Raw genomic sequence first — 22,914 nt, forward strand, 5'->3', positions numbered from 1 at the left:
CATCCCTGTTAATATGAAAGCAATATATCATAATATCAGTAACCTGCAAATAAAAGAAGTGATTCTAATAAGAAAAAAGAAATGCAATCCAACAATTAACAACCAGATAGAATGTAATGCATGCCAAGGAATACTCTATGGCTCACAATATTTGAGCCAGTTCATTCTCATATCACCACACCCTGACACTTGACTACAGAACACAACCCAAGAACAAAATGGGTCATCTTCAAGACTCTCCAATTCTCTCCTAAATTCAACTGCCCACTTTTGCACTGTTAATAAAGTTGGAGTGTCATCCTATAATGTAGTGACCATGTCAGCATGAATGTCCCTGAGGACTAAACCCTTTCTCTGCAGGTACTTGATAACACCATGATGCCAAGTCAAGTTTTCCATACTTTTATATTTAAATGATGAGACATAGTTGTAAAATCAGAGTTTGAAAGATGTTGCACAGTATCCTATGTAATGGCATTTATTATTAGTATTCCTCTTCTTATAATTTTTATAGCTGTTGTTTTTGGTGTAACTACACCTCCTATTGTTATTATTACACTTAGTTTTATTCCTACCATTTTCATTATTATTATTATTATTATTATTATTATTATTGGTTCTAGCCCTATCTTTATTACTAGCTGCATCACTGATACCCATCTCATATTTCTCTTACCATTTTCATTATTTTTATTAGTACGCTTATCATTTTGATTTTTACAAGTTTCATTATACTTGCTGCTATTAGTGTTGTTTTTACCATGATTTTCATGTTTAGTATCACCATTACTAATCATCATCATCATCATCATCGTTTAAGGTCTGCTTTCCATGCTAGCATGGGTTGGACAATTCGACTGAGGACTGGTGAACCAGATGGCTACACCAGGCTCCAATCTGATTTGGCAGAGTTTCTACAGCTGGATGCCCTTCCTAATGCCAACCACTCCGAGAGTGTAGTGGGTGCTTTTATGTGCCACCGGCACGAAGGCCAGTCAGGAGGTACTGGCAATGGCCATGCTCAAAATGGTGTATTTTACGTGCCACCTGCACACGGGCCAGTCTAGTGGTACTGGCAACGAACTCGCTCGAATGTCTTTTCACGTGCCACTGGGTCATGTTCAAATGGTGCTATTTACGTGCCACCGGCATGAAAGCCAGACAGCTGGTGCTCTGGCAACGATTACGCTTGGACGGTGCTCTTAGTGATCCACTGGTACAGGTGCCATCACGATTTCGCTTTTGCTTGCCCCAATAGTTCTTTGCAAGCCAAATCTAGTGTTCTATGAGGACGTTGGCATGGGTGCCAGTCTACAAATTTAGTTCGATTTCACTTGCCTCAACAGGTCTTCGCAAGCGGAGTTTAGTGTCCAAAGAAGGAATGTTACGCATAAGTGGGCTGGCTACACCCCTGGCAGAGGCTTTGGATTTTGGTCTCACTTGGCTTGCCGGGTCTTCTCACACACAGCATATTTCCAAAGGTCTCGGTCAGAAGTCATTGCCTCAGTGAGGCCTAATGTTCGGAGGTTATGCTTCACCACCTCACCCCAGGTCTTCTTGGGCCTGCCTCTTCCATGGGTTCCCTCAACCGCTAGGGTGTGGCACTTTTTCACACAGCTATCCTCATCCATTCTCGCCACATGACCATACCAGTGCAATCGTCTCTCTTGCACATCACAACTGATGCTTCTTAGGTTCAACTTTTCTCTCAAGATACTTACACTCTGTTGGATATGCACACTGACATTACTCATCCATTGGAGCATACTGGCTTCATTCATTGCGAGCTTATGCATGTCCTCAGCAGCCAAGGCCCATGTTTCACTGCCATGTAGCATGGCTGTTTGTACACATGCGTCATACAGTCTGCCTTTTACTCTGAGTTAGAGGCCCTTTGTCGCCAGCAGAGGTAAGCTCTCTGAACTTTGCCCAGGCTATTCTTATTCTAGCAGCTACACTTTCAGCGCACCCACCCCCACTACTAACTTAGTCACCCAGATAGCAGAAGCTATCAACTACCTCTAGTTTTTCTCCCTGGAATGTGACAGAAGTTGTTTTCTGCACATTTTCAGTGCTTATTGCACCTGAACATCTGCCACATACAAAAACTAACTTCCTAGTTAACCTGCCTTTGATATTGCTGCACCTCTTATGTGTCCATAGCTTGCACTGGGTACATCTTATAGAGTTTCTACCTACACCTTTTCTACAGATCGAGCAGGGCCATCTACCTGAAGGGGTTTGTATTTTGTCTACCTTCCTACTTATTAGGACGCTGGTTTTAGCTAGGTTGACTCTAAGGCTCTTTGATTCTAGTCCCTGCTTCCACACCTGAAACTTCTCCTCTAGTTCTGATAGTGATTCAGCAATTAGGGCAAGGTCATCAGCATAGAGGAGCTTCCAGGGGCATCCTGTCTTGAATTCCTCTGTTATCGCCTGGAGGACTATGATAAATAGGAGGGGGCTGAAGACAGAACCTTGGTGGACCCCTACCTCTACTTGGAATTCTTCACTGTACTCATTGCCGACACTCACCTTACTGACAGTGTCTCTGTACATGGCTCGCACAGCTCTCACTAACCATTCTTCTATCCCTAGTTTCCTTATTGACCACCAGATAAGGGATCGGGGGACCCTGTCAAAGGCTTTCTCCATGTCAACGAAAGCCAGATACAGAGGTTTATCCTTGGCTAGGTATTTCTCCTATTGTTAATATTTCAATTTCTGTTATTATTACTCTTATTACTGTTATTCTTATTATTATCATTATCCGTATTCTTGTTATCTGTATCATTATTATCCTTATTATTATTATTACTGCTATTTTGTGTGGCAAGCAGTCATATCTAGGTGTAACAGTACTTCTCCAATATGAGAAGTAGGATGAGAAAAGGAACTCTAAAAAAAGTGTTGCTTTCAATAAGCTTGGCATTAACTGCAGATGTCTAGCCATCCAGTCTAATGCAGTTACGATAAAGATAGGAAGAATGCATGCTAATCTTTGGTTGTTGGAATGTAAGAACTTTACAAGACAGCAGAGACAGCCTAGAATGAAAAACAGCACTAATTGTGAAGGTAATCGGCTCCAATAATGCAGCTCTAAGTGAAACTAGACTTGCAGACACTGGTGCATTAGAAAAAGTTGGAAGTGGCTATACTTTTTGGGGGAGTGGAAAGCCAGCAGCTGAACCAAGAATTCATGGTGTTGGCTTTGCCATTAAATCAACTCTACTTGCAAATTGCCAGCTGACCCTCAAGCTGTTGATGAGCATCTCTTGACATTCCATATCCCAATAAGTAAATCCTCATCTATGCACATTATCAGTGCATATGTACCTACTTTATCAGCATGTGAACAGGAACACAACATCCTCTATTCCAAACTGCAGATAGTTATCAGTAAAATTCTATACCATGGCAAAATTATACTGATGGACAATTTTAACGCCACAATAGATATGATCAAGAGTATGATCAAGAGTAATAGGAAAGCATGGAGTAGGAATGATGAATGAAAGCAGTTTATGACTGCTGTCTTTTTGTCAACAGTTTCGTCTAGCAATCACTAACACTGTTTCAACAGGCAGATAAATATAAAAACACCTAGAAGTATCCCTGAACTGGTAACTGGCACGTGCTTGACTATGTTATAACTAAGAACAAGGATTGCAGTGATTTCAGATTAACCAGAACTCACAAAACTCCTGAGTGTTACTTGGATCACAGAATGGTTTGCAGTAAGGTATTTGTTAAACCATATACAAAGAGGCCACTGAGATCTAGTATATTTCTGAGAATAAACATCTCTTCCTTAAAGAATTCAGAAATGACAAAAGAATTTTGAAATGCATTTAAATTCAAAGCTTGCAAAAATAGAGGAAAGCAATGACTTTGAAGTTTTGTGGTACAATATTTGTGACAGTATCAAACCATCTCCTGAAGAAGCTCTAGGATCCATCAAACACAAGCACCAAGATTGGTTTGCTAAGAATAATTCTCAAATTAAACCTCTCCAAGAAACTATGCACAAAAGATACAAGGCATGGATCTCAGACAAAATCTCACCAACAGTCAGATCTCAATACATCTCTAAGAAAACTACACAGAAAAAACTGTGTGCAATAAAAAATTCTTGGTGGGCAAAAAACCCCTCAAGAAATGGAACAAACAGCTAACTCTCACAACTTGAAAGCATTGTATGACAATCTGAAAAGTGTATTTGGTTAAAAAAAGGTGGTACAGAACCTATTCTTTCTAATGATGGAACAAAACTCTTAAGTAACAAAGATGAAATTCTAAACTGATGAGCTGAACACGTTAAATCTGTATTAAATCAAGAATCTACTACCGATCCTTAAGTAATCAATGAAATCTTTCCATGACCTATAACTGAGGAACTTGCAGAAGACCCTTCCTTGAATGCTATTAAACAACTTTCCAATGGTAAAGCTCTTGGACAAAATGGTATTCCCATAGAAGTGTACAAACATGATGGTAGATAACTTGTAAGAAAGCTACACAAATTGATCTGTTTGATGTGGGAAACTGGATTTGTTACCAAACAGTTCAAAGATGTATCTATAATGCACTTATACAAAAACAAGGAGAAGAAGAGTGCATATGATAATCGCAGGGGAATAAGTTTGTTGTGCATAGCTGGAAAAATTCTTGTGAGGATGATTCTTAACCACATTAATAAACATGTAATAAACAGCATATATCATGAATCCCATGTGGATTTTGGGCTGGGAAAGGCATAGTTGACATAATTTTTGCCCCCCGGCAAGTTCAAGGAAAAGCACACGAACAAAATACTGACTTGCACATGGTCTTTGTTGACTTGATCAAGGCCTTTAATACAATGAATCGTGAGGCACTCTGGAAAATTTTGTCAAAAGTTGGTCTTCCTGATAAAATGATAAGGGTAATAGCATAAAGGAATGATGGTAACAGTGATATCACTGTCCAAGCCTATAAATTCTTTTGGAAAACTTGCCCATTGTTTGTGGGATGAACATAGTGTCAACCTGAAAACTAAAATAAGTGTGTACAAATCTTGTATTTTTAGCATACTAGTGTCTGGAGTAGAAGCATGGACTACCTACAACAAACATATAAAGAAACTTGAAACTTTTCACATGTGCAGTCTATGCAATATCTGTGTAGCAAACTCATAAGAGACGGAGAGAGAACATAGGTTCGTTTGCCCGAACAGGAGAAATTGTTAATTTCTCATTGGTTAAAAATTACTGCGCATATACGAATTCTGAACTTTCATTACAGAAACCTTTCACGAAGTACGGTTCTAGAATTCATGTATGAGCAGTTATAAAAACCCTGATTTTTGGGAAACTCTCCAGTGATCGTTGGATTGTCACTCAAATCCACGACACTCACTCTTAAGTGATCGTTGGGTTGTCAATCAAATCCACGACACTCACCCTTTTAAGTATTGGCTAATCTTTATGCCATGTTCAATACTCAAATCCAACAAGATTGAATTGTTGTGAACTCTAGCAGTTAGTTTGAAAGATTAGCTAGTGTGCATTTTAAGTCGTAATTCTCAACGACAAAATGACCTTACTTTCCAATTATTCTATAAATGCCAAATGTACATAAACTGATGTAGAAATTTATTTCCTTTTACTTCACGTTCTTTCAACTTGTTAAATTTATTTCTGTATTTATGAAACTGTGTATTTTTTTATGTAACGGTCAAAAGAATACGAATCCGTATCTTCAACATACATGCACGTATTAAACGCATGTTCAGCGTCTTGGTACGTATAATTTATCATAACATTTACACAGGCTGAATTAAAGAGTTATGCATGGTGATGAATACTTATAAGTGACCAGTTTACCATCATACTTTCTCACTTAAGAAATAATAATATTTGTTATACCATACAATCAAAAACATTAAAAATAAGATACAGTATTTGCTTCCGACCGTCACATAAAATCTGCAACATAAAATGGCAAGATAATCTTAGAAAAATGTGAAATCTCTAGTATCCAAAGCATGCTGCTGAGAATTCAGTGCAGGTGGGTATGACATGTTGTTTGAATGAAAGATGACCGCATTCCAAAAATTCTTTTGTATGGCCAACAAGCAGAGGGATACCACAGTAAACGAAGACCTGTCCTTAGGTATAAGGATAAGTTGAAACAATCACTAAAATCTCTACAGCTTAACTTTCTTGGGAAAGTCATTACCTAGATCGATGTACATGGTGTAAAATGAATCATGAGGCATCAAAACAATTTGAGTTGAAGATAAAAGAATTATATCCTTCAATCAACAGATACATTTGCCCAATCCCAGGCAAAATCAACATCATCAGTATCTCCATTGTGACTTCAGAGCAAAATCCATATCTGGACATAAATTACATTCATGCATACATCACCAATAAATGCAACTTCATTTGTTCTTTTCTTTTCATTCCGTTACTTAGTCTGTCAGCAACACTTTCATGCGATTAGAGCAAAAGAGAGAGAGAGAAAAAGAAAAGAGGGAGAGAGAAAAAGAAAAGAGGGAGAGAGAAAAAGAAAAGAGGGAGAGAGAAGCATCTATGATGTAAGGTAGAGGGAATGTAATTGTAACGCTTTCACATGATTAGGAAAAGGGAAGAGAGAGTAAAAGAGGATAAAGCAAAGAGTGAGACAGAAAGAGGAAGAAAGAAAAAGATGGAGAGAGAAAAGAAGGAGAGAGAAGCATTCATAGCGTATGGTAGAGGGAAATTTAATTGTAACGCTTTCACATGATTAATTAAAGGGAAACAGAGGAGATAGAAAAAGAGGATAAAGCAGAGACAGAAAGAGGGAGAAAGAAAAAAGGGAGAGAGAAGCGTCTATGACATGAGGTAGGAGGAACGTAATATTCATTACATGGTTAACAAAGTTAGTTGGAGGTAGTGATGAGAGTTAATAGTATAATTTTAGGAGGAGAGTTAATAATATAATTTTAGCAGAAGGGTGGTATTGCAATGGTGAGGTCAGAGAGAGGTGAGAGAGATGATGATGGTGATGGTTGGATAGTGAAAAGTGTATTTTTTAAAAATTGAACTAAGTTTTTATATCACATATCACTTAACACATGCGTATAAGTGCAATTCCGTGAAATATTCATGCTTATTTAAGTGGCAGATGTATGCAATTTAACTAAAGGTTGTATCATATGTACGGGATATTTTTTGTTAATGGGGGAAATGGAAAAATAAGAGTGAATATTTATTTTATGAGTGCTCTGTATTAAGTCTATAAAATTGTGCATAAAGTTTATATATAAAGTGCATTAAGTAATCATCGTATTCCAATTTCTTCCACTTTTCAATGAGTAGCAGATGAGTGATTATCTTTCTATACAGACACAACACAGGCTACACTTTCAGGTTTTTTGGATAAAGTTTTCAGAAATAACCCAATAGGTTTACCATTAATTCAATGAAATATTCACGGGTTCTGCTAATTTTTATTATTATTATAATTCTTCAAGGTGGAGAGCTGGGAGATTCATTAGTGGCATTTCATTTCTTTATGTTCTGAGTTCAAATTGTGCTGAGGTCAACTTTACACTTCATCCTTTTGGGGATGATAAATTAAGTACCAGTTGAATACTGGAGTTGATGTAATCAGCTACCCACTCCCAAGAAATTTCAGGGCTTGTATCTTTAATAGAAAGGATTATTATTATAATTCTTGTCATTGTTGCTATTTTGGTTTGGCTCAGGTTTGGTCTTATTCATCATCATCGCTTAACGTCCGCTTTCCATGCTAGCATGGGTTGGACTATAGTAGAAGACACTTGCCCAAGGTGCCACACAGTGGGACTAAACACGGAACCATGTGGTTGGTAAGCAAGCTATTTACCACACAGCCACTCCTACGCCTATACACACACACACACACACACACATACAGCTACCACATCAATTTTCTGAGTACTGATTGTTTGGAACTTCTTAGAGTCTGACCACATCTGGTTTGATAAAATCAGTAATCTGGAATAGATTTTGGAACTGGAATTTCTGAAAAATTGATGTTGTACCTCTGTGTGTGTGTGTGTGTGTGTGTGTCCCGCATATGATTTTAAAGTGCATCTGTTAGTGGGGCTCTAGTTCAAGAGTTTCAGGGTTTGGAGGAGTGTGGAACCACCTCATAGCCACTACTGTTCCTAGGTCTACTCTGGCCTGATGTAGTGGTACCTGTCTGGGGCCCAGCTCTAGGTTTAATCAGCATATGTTATGACAATTCATCTGAGTGCACAGATTGGTGTCAGGGTGTACAGTAGAACCACTGGGACGGCCCCCTAGCTGTTGTCACATCATTTTTGGAAAGGGACACTCTGATGTAAAACCTGCAGTTTCTTGTAATTTCTGATCATGTTGTTTAATCTTTCACTTAGGCACTAATCACAGAGAGTTTCTGTGCATATTGTACAAGTGTTTATCACTATAATCCAATGATGTACAGATGTCTCATTATTGTGACCTCATCTATCATTCCATTTACTGTAAGTCTATGGTGATAGAAGAGTTGTGATGTGTGCAGTTGGAAGCACAGTTACAAATCTGCACATAGGCATCAGGAGTCTTATCCTAACATCACTGTTGTGGCTTCCTGTGATGGGGACCAACTCCAGATTTTTGCGATTGAGAAGCCCCTTTTAAGAAAAGCACTGCTTAACCACATTCCTGGGAAAGTGGTAGAAAAGGTGCATTCAACATTGCCAGTAACATTGACACTGGCTAGTTTCTTGTGACTAATGGTACTTTATTCAAGCAGGAACTGGAAAGATGAAAGACGTAATGAAATATTTGCAAACGATTGAAATGAACTTGATATTAGCTGCTGGAACATTAGAATTCTGCAGGACAAACTTCATCTAATCATCCTGAACAAAGAACAGTACTTGTGACTAAAGAATTTCAAAGACTCCATATAGATATTGCAGTTTTGTCTGAAATATGTCTCTTTGAAGATGATCAGCTTATTGAAAGTATCATCAGACTACACACTCTTCTGGGTTGCCAAACCAAAAAATGAATGACAAGGAAAAGGTGGTCTTGATTTTGCAATCAAAACTACTTTAGTGAGGCATTTAGAATTTCCTTTTAATATCATTAATTGCATAATGAAGTTTTGCTTTCCTCTTTCATGTGGATGTTATGTGAGAGTTTTGTCAATTTATGCTCCAACTCTCCAAGCCAATGAAGAAACTATGATGACTTGGCATGAAAATTTCCATCTACACCTGTTGAAAAACTGATCATTCTTGGTGATTTCAATGCACAAGTTTTTAGAGACTATGAAACATGGAATGTACTTGACTGCCGTGGCATTGGTAAAGTGAATGCTAATGGTTTGAAGCTACTTGAACTTTGTTCAGAACTAAACTTAGTGTTCTGCAACATATTCTTTCATCAAAAGTTCAAGTAGTAAGTTACCTGGACTTACCTGAGATCTAAGAATGTTAGTTAGAAGTAATTACAGAGGTGTTAAATTGGTGGACCAGGTCATGAAAGTGACAGAAAGAGTTATCACCCAGTTAATTAGGGGAAGAATCAGATGTACCAGGGGGAAGCACTACTGATGCTATCTTTATAGCCAGACAATTGCAGGAGAAGTATTTATTAATACTACTCCCACCTCATTTGAGAGGTCTTGTCTTGATAGTTAGTTGGTGACTTCACTGCTGCTGGTGCCATGTAAAAATCACCCAGTACATTCTATAAAGTTGTTGGCATTATGAAAGGCATCCACCCATAGAAATCATGCCAAAACAGACAACAGAGCATGGTGCAGCCTTCTGTCTCACCAGTTCTATTGAACCATCCAACTCCTGCCAGCATGGAAAACAGATGTTAAATGATGATGATGATATTTATGCATGCATGCATGTATTTATGTATGTATTTATCTATCTATCTATCTATCTATCTATCTATCTATATATATATCTATATATATCTATCTATATATATATATATATATATATATATATATATATATCTATATATATATATATATATATATATATATATATATATATATATCTGCCTTCGAAACGCAGAGTAGATGGACAGGAACAACTGACGAAGGGAAATATTCTTTATGTTCCATGTCTTGTTTCTAAGTTTTTTTCGTTGTTCGAAAAAAAGTTTGTTTTCTGTTTTCGTTTCTCATTGTTTAACATATTTTTGTGATTTCCTATACCCATATATGCATGTATGCATACATATAGATGTAGGTATGTACATATATGTATGGATATATGCATATATTTATATATTATTTATATTATTGTTTGATTGAATGCCACGCATCCTTCTCCAAGTAAGTTTTTATCTTAATAATTACTATGCGCTCTCTACTACTATTACTATCACTTCCCTGTCTATCTCTCTCCCTCTCTTGTTCTTCATCCTTTCTGTTTTTCTCTCCCACTCTTTCCCTTTTCTTCTCTCCCTTTCACTGTTCCCTCCCTCCTTCCCTCTCTCTCACTCTTCCTCCTTTTATCCTCTCTTTGCTGACATGTGACGAAAGGATTCTTTCTATCCGCTGGCTTCCTATAAAGAAGACGAGATTTTCCTGTCTCTTGTCTCTTCTCTCATTCACATCTACTAGCGTTCAAGTCGCGTATTGTCCTTGCCTTTGAAACGCAGAGTAGATGGACAGGGACAACTGATGAAGGGAAATATTCTTTATGTTGCATGTCTCGTTTCTCTGGGTTTTTTTTTCGTTGTTTGAAAAAAGTTCATTTTCTATTTTCGTTTCTCATTGTGTTTAACGTTTTTTTATGATGTCCTGTACCCATAATATGCATGTATGTATACATATAGATGTAGGTATGTACATATATGTATGGATATATGCACATATTTATATATTTGGAGCCTGGTGTTGCCATCTGGTTTCACCAGTCCTCAGTCAAATCGTCCAACCCATGCTAGCATGGAAAGCGGACGTTAAACGATGATGATGATTATTATGTACTTAGGAATGGACAGACTCTTGGGAGCCCAGCACATCAAGTGCCAAAGTAAATACAAAAGAGGAGAGGAGAAAAGAAACAAGAATAGAAAAGAAGAGAGTGGAGAACTGGTCATAGTTGTCTCTGTATGAAACTATGGTTTCCTGCCACCAGCTTTAATCTATTGTTGTCTCTTACCTTGTACAAATAGTAATAACATCTAGTTTCAAAATCTGATACCCACCAACTTCTTTAGGTTTCTGGTAAAGTATTATGATATTTAGGGCACTGTTTATGATTACTTAGATTGGATTCCCTAGTAGAGAAGTTACTTGGATATACAAATAGAAGGTATCTTATATTTTTTTGTTATTTAAATAAACAAAATAAGGAAATAAAAATATAAAACAAAAAATGTAATAAAATAGCATAAAGTAAAACCAATAGAATAAAATAAAATGAAGTTAAATAATAATCATAGGTGCAGGAGTGGCTGTGTGGTAAGTAGCTTGCTTACCAACCACATGGTTCCGGGTTCAGTCCCACTGCGTGACACCTTGGGCAAGTGTCTTCTACTATAGTCTCGGGCCAACCAAAGCCTTGTGAGTGGATTTGGTAGACGGAAACTGAAAGAAGCCTGTCGTATATATGTATATGTATGTATATATGTATATGTATGTATGTGTGTTTGTGTGTCTGTGTTTGTCCCCCCACCATCGCTTGACAACCGATGCTGGTGTGTTTATGTCCCCGTAACTTAGCGGTTCGGCAAAAGAGACCGATAGAATAAGTACTAGGCTTACAAAGTCCTGGGGTCGATTTGCTCGACTAAAGGCGGTGCTCCACCATGGCCGCAGTCAAATGACTGAAACAAGTAAAAGAGTAATGTAAAGTAACCAGGATAAGGTACAATGAAGTAAAAAAACATAAGATATCTTGAAGTAAAATGTACAAAAAATGCATAAGCAGGGCGTTCTCTGAATTAAGAGAGGGTATTATACTGGGATGATGTACTGTTTACTACTCAAAATTGCACCAAAAGTAACATGGAAAGGTTTCAGAAAAAACTTACTAAATTATTTAAACAATTCAATCTTAGTATCTATAGAAAATTCACACAGTAAAATTAATTTTTTAGTTACTACACTCGGCCTTAGCACTGGACTGCATCATCCATTCCACAAGTCAAATGAAAACTTTAAATATGTTAACTGCAACTCAAATCATCCTAAAAGCATTATAAACACTGTCGTAAAGAGGAGTGTCAATTAGACTATCTAAACTCTCTGCGAATGGAGACATATTTAAAAAGCGTGATATTACGACCTGGCACTAATGGCAGTGGTTTACTGCAGAAAAATTAAATACATCCCAAACAGTGATCTGGTAAAGAATGCTAAGATTAAAAAGTTCAACAAATTTAACTGGCATTTTACCATAACAATAATTGAAGAAAACATTCCAGAACTAGAACCAAAGGATATAAGAAGTCTAATAGTAACAAGCATGGTTTTGTCAGGTCAATGGACACTGTAATACTCCCAACAAATGGAAAGTTAGACAAGATAAGCATACATAATAATACATCTCAGAAAGATAGGAGTTCAAGTTCATTCACGGATAAATATAAACTATCTCCCAAATATAATAGATCTAATTTTAATAACTGGAAGCCAGTGGTAGACAACAATAGTGAAGATAGAGACAGCTATAATAATTGAAATAGCACAACTCAGGATGTGAGTGAGCCAACCCATGATGAAATGGAGAAGGGGAATATATTAACTCTTAGAATAAAAAGGATAAATCTAAACCAGTAGTGTTGTATGATGCTCCCTTCAGGGTTCAAATTGCTACAAATATCTTGGGGAAATTCTTTGTGGCACTTGAGAAACATTTTCCATCATCAAGCCAATATGCGAGATTATTTAATATGCACTTGGTAAAGTTTGCATACCCCACAACTAAGAATCTGGAACAAGTAATGGCTTCTCACACCACTGTTAGACACTTAGGCAGTTCTGACTAAAGGATACAACAGATCTAAGCAAATAAAGATAATAATGGGCACAGTCAAATGACTGAAACAAGTAAAAGAGTAAAAAGAGAGTAAAGAGTATATACATATATATATATATATATATATATATATATATATATATATATATATATATATATATATATATATAAATGTCGCTAAATGTCGCTAAACCCTAAGGGTGAATGTTACTGTTGCTTTTAGCCCCAGGAGAACATCTCCTCCAGCTGGCTACTGACACACATATGTGCCCTGTCGGTATTTGCAAAGGGAAGTCATCCTTCCCATCTTGATCACGTGATATGCACGGACTCGATTTGCAAATACTGACAGGGCACAGATGTGTGTCAATAACCAACTGGAGGAGATGTTCTCCTGGGGTTAAAAGCAACAGTAACATTCATCCTTAGGGTTTAGCCGCATTTAAGTGGCAAATATACTTCACGTTGTCGTGCAGTTGCTGTTTATACCTTGTTCAGAGATTTAACATTATATGTATATCATATCTATAAAAGTCGAGATGTGTGTGTGTGTACGTGAATGTAGTTTATGCAAGTCCACAAATTAGCACATATGTCGCTCCAATTTTAGGAGGAGATTCAGAATGACTCTATGTGCATTTTCACCAATTTTCTCTCTCAGAGGTACCCGCATATACCTGTAAAAATCGATTTTCAACCATAACTTTTACCAATTTTGAAGTTTGCGCTTGAAGGAGAGAGAGAAAGAAATTGTATGTTTGTGAGAGGGAGGGTGAAGGAGAGTTACATTTTGTTTGCCAGCATCTAACAGTGTCTTAACAGTTGTGTGGTAAGCAGCAAACAACAAGCAAAAAGAAAAAAATACCTTCTCCCTCCCTTACACACACATGCCAGTTATCTCTCTTTCTTTCTCTCCTTCTCTCACACACACAGCAACATTACACACAAAACACATGTTGCCAAAAAGAAATAGACGCTATCTTTTTATAGTGAGTATGCAAGACAGAAAGTGTGGTGTGTATGTGAAGTTCTTTTGTCAGTGTGAGAGAGCAGCATGTGTGTGTGTGTAATGTTGCTGTGTGTGTGAGACAGGGAGAGAGAGAAAGAGAGATAACTGGCATGTGTGTAAGGGAGAGAGAGAGAGAGGAGTAAGAGATAACTGGCATGTGTGTAAGGGAGGGTGAGAGATAGAGTGGAAGAGAGATAGAGAGGGAGAGCGTGCTCTCTCTATCTCTTTCGCGTTCTTTCCCAACACTTTTTATGGAAACTGCCGAATTGATGTAAACAAACCCATATGGTCTGATTTTCACGTTTCTAGGTATTGTACCGTAAATCGCCATTTCCAAAATGTATTTATTTTAAATCATTTATCCGTATATATATGTAAGGCAAGATGTGTGTGTGTGTGTGTTTTGTTGATATACAGGCAACACACACACACACATACAAACATGTATGCGTACAAAAAATATGTATGCAATTGGTGTACATACGTGCGTGTGTGTTGCTCATATATGTATATATATATATCATCATCGTTTAACGTCCGCTTTCCATGCTAGCATGGGTTGGACGATTTGACAGAGGACTGGTGAAACCGGATGGCAACACCAGGCTCCAGTCTGATTTGGCAGAGTTTCTACAGCTGGATGCCCTTCCTAACGCCAACCACTCAGAGAGTGTAGTGGGTGCTTTTACATGTCACCCGCACGAAGGCCAGTCAGGCGGTACTGGCAATGGCCATGCTCATAATGGTGTATTTTATGTGCCACCTGCACAAGAGCCAGTCCAGGGGCACTGGCAACGATCTCGCTCGAAAATCCTACGAAGTCCAGTTAGGCGGCACTGGAAACGGCCACGCTCAAAATGGTGTATTTTATGTGCCACCCGCACAACAGCCAGTCCAGAGGCACTGGCAAGGATCTCGCTCGAAAATCCTTACACATGTCATGGGCACAAGTGCCAGAAAGGCGACGCTGGGCACAGGTGCTATTCCGATTTCGCTTTCGCTTGCCCCAATAAGTCTTTGCAAGTTGAGTTTCGTGTCTAATGAAGGAGACGACGTTGGCACGGGTGCCAGTCGTCAAATTTAGTTCGATTTCACTTGCCTCAACAAGTGTTCGCAAGCGGGGTTTAGTGTTCAATGTAGAAAAGGTGCGCATAAGTGGCAGAGGCTTTGGATTTAGGTCTCACTTGGCTTGCCGGGTCTTCTCACGCACAGCACATTTCCAAAAGTCTCGGTCAGTAGTCATCGCCTCGGTGAGGCCCAATGTTCGAAGGTCTGGCCTCACCACCTCAGCCCAGGTCTTCCTGGGTCTACCTCTTCCACGGGTTCCCTCAACTGTTAGGGTGTGGCACTTTTCACGCAACTATCCTCATCCATTCTCACCACATGTCCATACCAGCGCAATCGTCTCTCTTGCACACCACAATTGATGCTTCTTATGTTCAGCTTTTCTCTCAAGATACTTACACTCTGTCGGGTATGCACACTGACATTACACATCCAATGGAGTATACTGGCTTCATTCCTTGCGAGCTTACGCATGTCCTCAGCAGTCACAGCCCATGTTTCACTGCCATGTAGCATGGCAGTTCGTACGCATGCGTCATACAGTCTGCTTTTTACTCTGAGTGAGAGTCCCTTTGTCGCCAGCAGAGGTAAGAGCTCTCAGAACTTTGCCCAGGCTATTCTTATTCTAGCAGCTACACTTTCAGCGCACCCACCCCCACTACTAACTTAGTCACCCAGATAGCAGAAGCTATCAACTACCTCTAGTTTTTCTCCCTGGAATGAGACAGAAGTTGTTTCCTGTTTGTTTACAGTGTTTATTGCACCTGAACATCTGCCACATACAAAAACTAACTTCCTAGTTAACCTGCCTTTGATATTGCTGCACCTCTTATGTGTCCATAGCTTGCTCCGGGTACATCTTATAGAGTTACTACCTACTCCTTTTCTACATACTGAGCAGGGCCATCTACCTGAAGGGGTTTGTGTTTTATCTACCTTCCTACTTATTAGGATTTTGGTTTTAGCTAGGTTGACTCTAAGGCCCTTCGATTCTAGTCCTTGCTTCCACACCTGAAACTTCTCCTCTAGTTCTGATAGTGATTCAGCAATTAGTGCAAGGTCATCAGCATAGAGGAGCTCCCAGGGGCAACCTGTCTTGAATTCCTCTGTGATCGCCTGGAGGACTATGATAAATAGGAGGGGGCTGAGGACGGAACCTTGGTGGACCCCTACCTCTACCCGGAATTCATTACTGTACTCATTTCCAACCGCCAACGAAAGCCAGGTACAGAAGTTTATCCTTGGCTAGATATTTCTCCTGCAGCTGTCTTACTAGAAATATGGCATCAGTGGTGCTTTTACCTGGCACGAACCCAAACTTAATATTCAATTCATCATCCTATATATATATATAGGATGATAATTTGAATATTAATTCAATTTAAAACCAAGTGGCCAAGCATATAACAAATCTGAAAAATCAGAAAAAATTGTATTACACGTGTATAAGGGATGACCACTAGGTGGACATCCAATATGCTAGAAAGAGGTCATCAACGACCCAACCACAAAGAAAAATAATGTTCTCCAGAAAAATTTCGCAAAACGCCAGAACAAGACAAAATGAGAAACATACAGAATAAAGAATTATCTATGGACTGCTGCAGTTTCGGACATTAACGTTTTACTTATGTAACATCCGTGTTCTCATATATATATATATATATATATATATATATTTTTTTTTTTTTTCTTTTACTTGTTTCAGTCATTTGACTGCGGCCATGCTGGAGCACCGCCTTTATATATATATATATTTAAGACTTTGTTGTGATCTGAACAGAACCACTTCTGACACAGAGAATCGGGAGCCCTTTTGGTCATTCTATTTTCCTTGCTGGAAGGGTTCCTAACCCATGGGCAAAGAGGGGTTAGATGATAGCGGTGGTGTTTTCAAAGGGATGGCATGTGTAACCTGATCACCTCTGCCGATCAAACTCCCAACCCATGCGCTCCAGTTGCAACACTGATTCTGCCCAAATTTGATGTCATATTACTTAGTTTGGTTTGAAATAAAGAACTTGATTAGCTTAATAATCCCAACTTAATCCCGGGCAAAGCCAGGCTATACTGCTAGTATATATATAAAGTCCTGGGAGAGTAGAAAGATTGGGTATTTCCAGTGTAGCACTCAACCCGAACTTTAGGCTATCTACACTTTCACATTCCAGATTAATATGAAAATTCTTCAGGCATAAAAAATCCAGTTTCACAACGGATTTAGTGGGTTTAGCGGAGAGTAAAATATAATCCAATTAAGAAGACAAAGAAAGACGTAACACATCTTTAATGATCAGTTACAATTGTTTCTTTACCAACTCTGCTTTTAATGCAAATTCATGCAAATGTTCCAAGTAAAAATTTATGTAATATTTGCAGTTTTAAACATTAGAGTGGCACTTCAGACATGCATCAAAGGACTGCTCTTACAGTGTGCATCTGCTAGGCTTTGAGTTTTGCTTATATCGGGAGGAAACAAAAAGTAAATAAAGATGAAAATGTGAATAGATTGTGAAAAGATGGACAGGGCAAGCAAAGTGTCAAGACCAAAGTAGATATAAGTATGGTTAGGGGATAAAGAAACAGTAGAAGGAGGGGAGGGGGAAGATGGGACAAGAAAAGGGACAAGAAGAAGAAGAACTGGGAGAAGAGGAAAGGGGGAAGAAAGAGAAAGCAACAATGTATAGTTGGAAGGAAGGAGAAGAGTGATGTGGACAATAGCATGTGATCCCACAATTGCCAGTAGGTCCCATGACAATATCAGAATTGTTAGGGGTGTCTCATCCCATCCGATGATAAGAATGAATTTGTTAAGTTTGGTAGTATTATAGGAGAAAATAACTTGATGTCAGGGTAGAGGGGTAACGAAGATTAAATTTTTTAGAAACTTTAACTTTGAATTAACCTTTGAATATAATACTGAAGTAGTAAACTTTTCAGATGTTACACTAGATCTGAAATCTGGCTTACACTACCCGTTGATCTAGTTGGTATTTACCTCCTATGCCTTAAGGATACATTTCCTAATTTTCATGGTGGTCTATATAGAGATAACGCTTTATTTGTTATAACTAATAATAGTAGTCTTAGAAATCCAGGAAATTGTTTAGAAACTTTAACCTTGAATTTAACTTTGAATATAATACTAAAGTAGTAAATTTCTTAGATGTTACATTAGATTTTAAATCTGGTTTATAGTATCTGTACAGGAAATCTGATGAAATTACTACGTATGTCAATAGATTTTCCAATCACTCCGCTTATGTAATAAAATTGGTAAAGGGTATTTCTGATAGGATTACACAACTACCTGTTAACGCGGATATATTTAATTCATATGCTCACTATTATAACTTTGCTCTGTCTAGGCAAGCTACAAACAAAATATCGTGTTTGAGCCCATAGATTACAAATATCTATAGTAATAAATCAGCACATTAGAAAATTAGTGATGAGAAATCAAAAGATAAGGTAACATGAAGTTCTAGGGATACTGACCAATGCAATAACTTAATTAAATCACATAGATATGATACTAATGAGTAGAGAGCTAGGGTAAATAATAACTTAACCCTCCAGTCTGACAGGTAATTTTAGCAGGGTGAATGAAATTCCTGGTCTAAGTAATAGCCATAAATGTTTAAATAATAGAGAAAAAACAATAATAGTTGTACCATCAAAGTGGAGCTGGATATAGACAATAATAAAAACACTACTGGTAGCAGTGACATTAATAATTACAGTAATAATACAAACAACAATATATTAAATAAGTCAAGAACCAACTGTAAGTCTAGTAATTATAGTAGATATGGTGGCAATAATATATGTAAAGATGATGCAATCTGGTTTAACTGGCCCTTCAATTATGCAACAGCCACCAATATTTGTATAGGAAATTATTTCAGATCATCATCATCATCACCATAACCACCGCCATCACCACCATCCTCATCATCGTTTAACGTCCACTTTCCATGCTAGCATGGGTCGGACGATTTGACTGACGACAAGTGAACCAGGTGGCTACACCAGGCCCCAATCTAATTTGACAGAGTTTCTACAGCTGGATGCCCTTCCTAACGTCAATCACTTCGAGAGTGTAGTGGGTGCTTTTACGTGCCACTGGCATGAAGGCCAGTCAAGCGGTACTGGCAACAGCCACACTCAAAATGGTGTATTTTACGTGCCAACTGCACAGGAGCCAGTCCAGCGGCACTGGCAATGACCTCGCTCGAATGTCATTTGCCGTGCCACCGGCACAAGTGCCATGAAGGCAACGCTGGTAACGATCACGCTCAAATGGTGCTATTTACATGCCACTGGCACGGAAGCCAGACAGCTGCTCTGGCAACGATCACGCTTGGATGGTGCTTTTAGCGCTCCACTGGTACAGGTGCCATCACAATTTTGATTTCACTTGCCTCAACAGGTCTTCGCAAACCAAGTTTAGTGTCCAATGAAGGAGACGTTGGCATGGGTGCCAGTTGTCGAATTTGGTCCGATCTCGATTTCCCTTGCCTCAACAGGTCTTTGCAAGCGGAGTTTAGTGTCCAATAAAGTCTAGTTTTTCTCCCTGGAGTGCGGCAGAAGCTGTTTTCTGCACATTTTCACATTTTCCTGAACATAAAGAAAGATTTGCCAATGTTCTGCGCCGTGAGGACCAAAGACTCGAGGTATTTCGTGTTGCAAGACAGTGTAGGAGAGAGAATAGTGATGTTGTAGGAGAGAAATGTGTTCGCATGGATGATGGTACGCTTGCATTAAATGAGGATGCAAAGAAAGAGGTCTGGAGATGCCACTACGATAGATTGCTTAATAAAGAGAATGAATGGGAGAAAGAGAGCCTGCCGTATGTCGACCCAATAGAGGGACTAGCTATCCGAGTTGATAGTACCAGGGTAGATAAAGCAATTAAGAGTATGAAGACCGGGAAAGCCTCCGGCCCATCAGGAATCACTGCAGAGATGCTCAAAATATCTGGCAGTGTTGGCTATAGCCTAGTCACCCGTATTACGAACCAGGTGATACACGAAGGAGTCATACCCAATGACTGGTGTAGCAGCATCATAGTCAACTGCTATAAAGGTAAAGGTGACGCTTTAGATACAAATAATTACAGAGGCATCAAGCTGTTAGATCAGGTTATGAAAGTTACAGAGAGGGTCATAGCCCAACTAATTAGGGAGCGAATCAATTTAGATGAGATGCAGTTTGGATTCGTGCCAGGTAAAAGCACTACTGATACCTTATTTCTAGTGAGACAGTTGCAGGAGAAATACCTAGCTAAGGATAAACCTCTGTACCTGGCTTTCGTTGACATGGAGAAAGCCTTTGACAGGGTCCCCCGATCCCTTATCTGGTGGTCAATGAGGAAACTTGGGATAGAAGAATGGTTAGTGAGAGCTGTGCGAGCCATGTACAGAGATGCTGCCAGTAAGGTGAGGGTTGGAAATGAGTACAGCAATGAATTCCGGGTAGAGGTAGTGGTCCACCAAGGTTCCGTCCTCAGCCTCCTCTTATTTATCATAGTCCTCCAGGCAATCACAGAGGAGTTCAAGACAGGTTGCCCCTGGGAGCTCCTCTATGCTGATGACCTTGCCCTAATTGCAGAGTCACTATCAGAACTAGAGGAGAAGTTTCAGGTGTGGAAGCAAGGTCTAGAATTGAAGGGCCTTAGAGTCAACCTAGCTAAAACCAAAATCCTAATAAGTAGGAAGGTAGATAAAACACAAACCCCTTCAGGTAGATGGCCCTGCTCAGTATGTAGAAAAGGAGTAGGTAGTAACTCTATAAGATGTACCCGGTGCAAGCTATGGACACATAAAAGGTGCAGCAACATCAAAGGCAGGTTAACTAGCAAGTTAGTTTTTGTTTGTGGCAGATGTTCAGGTGCAATAAAGACTGCAAACAAACAGGAAACAACTTCTATCTCATTCCAGGGTGAAAAACTAGAGGTAGTCGATAGCTTCCGCTATCTGGGCGACCAAGTTAGTAGTGGGGGTGGGTGCACTGAAAGTGTAGCTGCTAGAATAAGAATAGCCTGGGCAAAGTTTAGAGAGCTCTTACCCCTGCTGGCGACAAAGGGACTCTCACTCAGAGTAAAAGGCAGACTGTATGACACATGCGTACGAACAACCATGCTACATGGCAGTGAAACATGGGCTGTAACTGCTGAGGACATACGTAAGCTCGCAAGGAATGAAGCCAGTATGCTCCATTGGATGTGTAATGTCAATGTGAATACCCGTCAGAGTGTAAGTATCTTGAGAGAAAAGCTGAACATTAGAAGCATCAGTTGTGGCGTGCAAGAGAGACGATTGCGCTGGTATGGACATGTGGTGAGAATGGAGGAGGATAGCTGCGTGAAAAAGTGCCACACCCTAACAGTTGAGGGAACCCGTGGAAGAGGTAGGCCCAGGAAGACCTGGGCTGAGGTGGTGAGGCAAGACCTCCGTACATTGGGCCTCACCGAGGCGATGACTACTGACCGAGACCTTTGGAAATGTGCTGTGCGTGAGAAGACCCGGCATGCCAAGTAAGATCGTTGCCAGTGCCCCTGGACTGGCACATGAGATGCACCATTTTGAGCGTGGCCGTTGCCAGTACCGCCTGACTGGCTCCTGTAGGATTTTCGAGCGAGATCGTTGCCAGTGCCCCTGGACTGGCTTGTGCGGGTGGCACATAAAAGACACCATTTCGAGCGTGGCCATTTTCGTGCGGGTGACACGTAAAAGCACCCACTACACTCTCTGAGTGGTTGGCGTTAGGAAGGGCATCCAGCTGTAGAAACTCTGCCAAATCAGACTGGAGCCTGGTGTTGCCATCCGGTTTCACCAGTCCTCAGTCAAATCGTCCAACCCATGCTAGCATGGAAAGCGGACGTTAAACGATGATGATGATGATGATGATGATGATGATGATGATGATCTGCCATATACAAAAACTAACTTCCTAGTTAGCCTTCCTTTGATATTGCTGCACTTTTTATGTGTCCATAGCTTGCACTGGGTACATCTTATAGAGTTTCTATCTACTACGCCTTTTCTACAGATCGAGTAGGGCCATCTACCTGAAGGGGTTTGTGTTTTGTCTACCTTCCTATTTATTAGGACTTTGGTTTTAGCTAGGTTGACTTTAAGGCCCTTCGGTTCTAGTCCTTGCTTCCACACCTGAAATTTCTCCTCTAGTTCTGATAGTGACTCAGCAATTAGGGCAAGGTCATCAGTATAGAGGAGCTCCCAGCATCCTGTCTTGAATTCCTGTGTTATTGCTTGGAGGACTATGATAAATAGGAGGGGGCTGAGGACTGAACCTTGGTGGATCCCTACCTCTACTCGGAATTCTTTACTGTACTCGTTGCCAACCATCACCTTACTGACAGTGTCTCTGTACATGGCTTGCACTGCTCTCACTAACCATTCGTCTATCCCTAGTTTCCTCATTGACCACCAGATAAGGGATCAGGGGACCCTGTCAAAGGCTTTCTCCATGTCAACGAAAGCCAGGTACAGAGGTTTATCTTTGGCTAGGTATTTCTCCTGCAGCTGTCTTACCAGAAATATAGCATCAGTGGTGCTTTTTCCTGGAATGAACCCAAACTACATCTCATCTAAACTGACTCTCTCCCTAATTAGTTGGGCTATGACCCTCTCCGTGACTTTCATTACCTGATGCAACAACTTGATACCTCTGTAATTATTTGTATCTAAAGCGTCACCTTTACCTTTGTAGCAGTTGACTATGGTGCTGCTACACCAATCATTGGGTAGGACTCCTTCGTGTATCACCTGGTTAACAATACGGGCGACTAGGCTATAGCCAACACTGCCAGATATTTTGA

The 22,914-nt window shown here is 39.6% G+C and overlaps 1 protein-coding gene across 3 annotated transcripts in view; it reads right to left on the minus strand.

Annotated features, from left to right (window-relative positions):
- LOC106871767 (vacuolar protein sorting-associated protein 54) overlaps positions 1-22,914 on the minus strand; it is a 484,461-nt gene that overhangs the window by 166,977 nt on the left and 294,570 nt on the right. The window lies entirely within an intron of this gene.

Source organism: Octopus bimaculoides, chromosome 11 (genome assembly GCF_046866305.1).
Source record: "Octopus bimaculoides isolate indiv1 chromosome 11, ASM4686630v1, whole genome shotgun sequence".
NCBI classification, from domain to species: domain Eukaryota; kingdom Metazoa; phylum Mollusca; class Cephalopoda; order Octopoda; family Octopodidae; genus Octopus; species Octopus bimaculoides.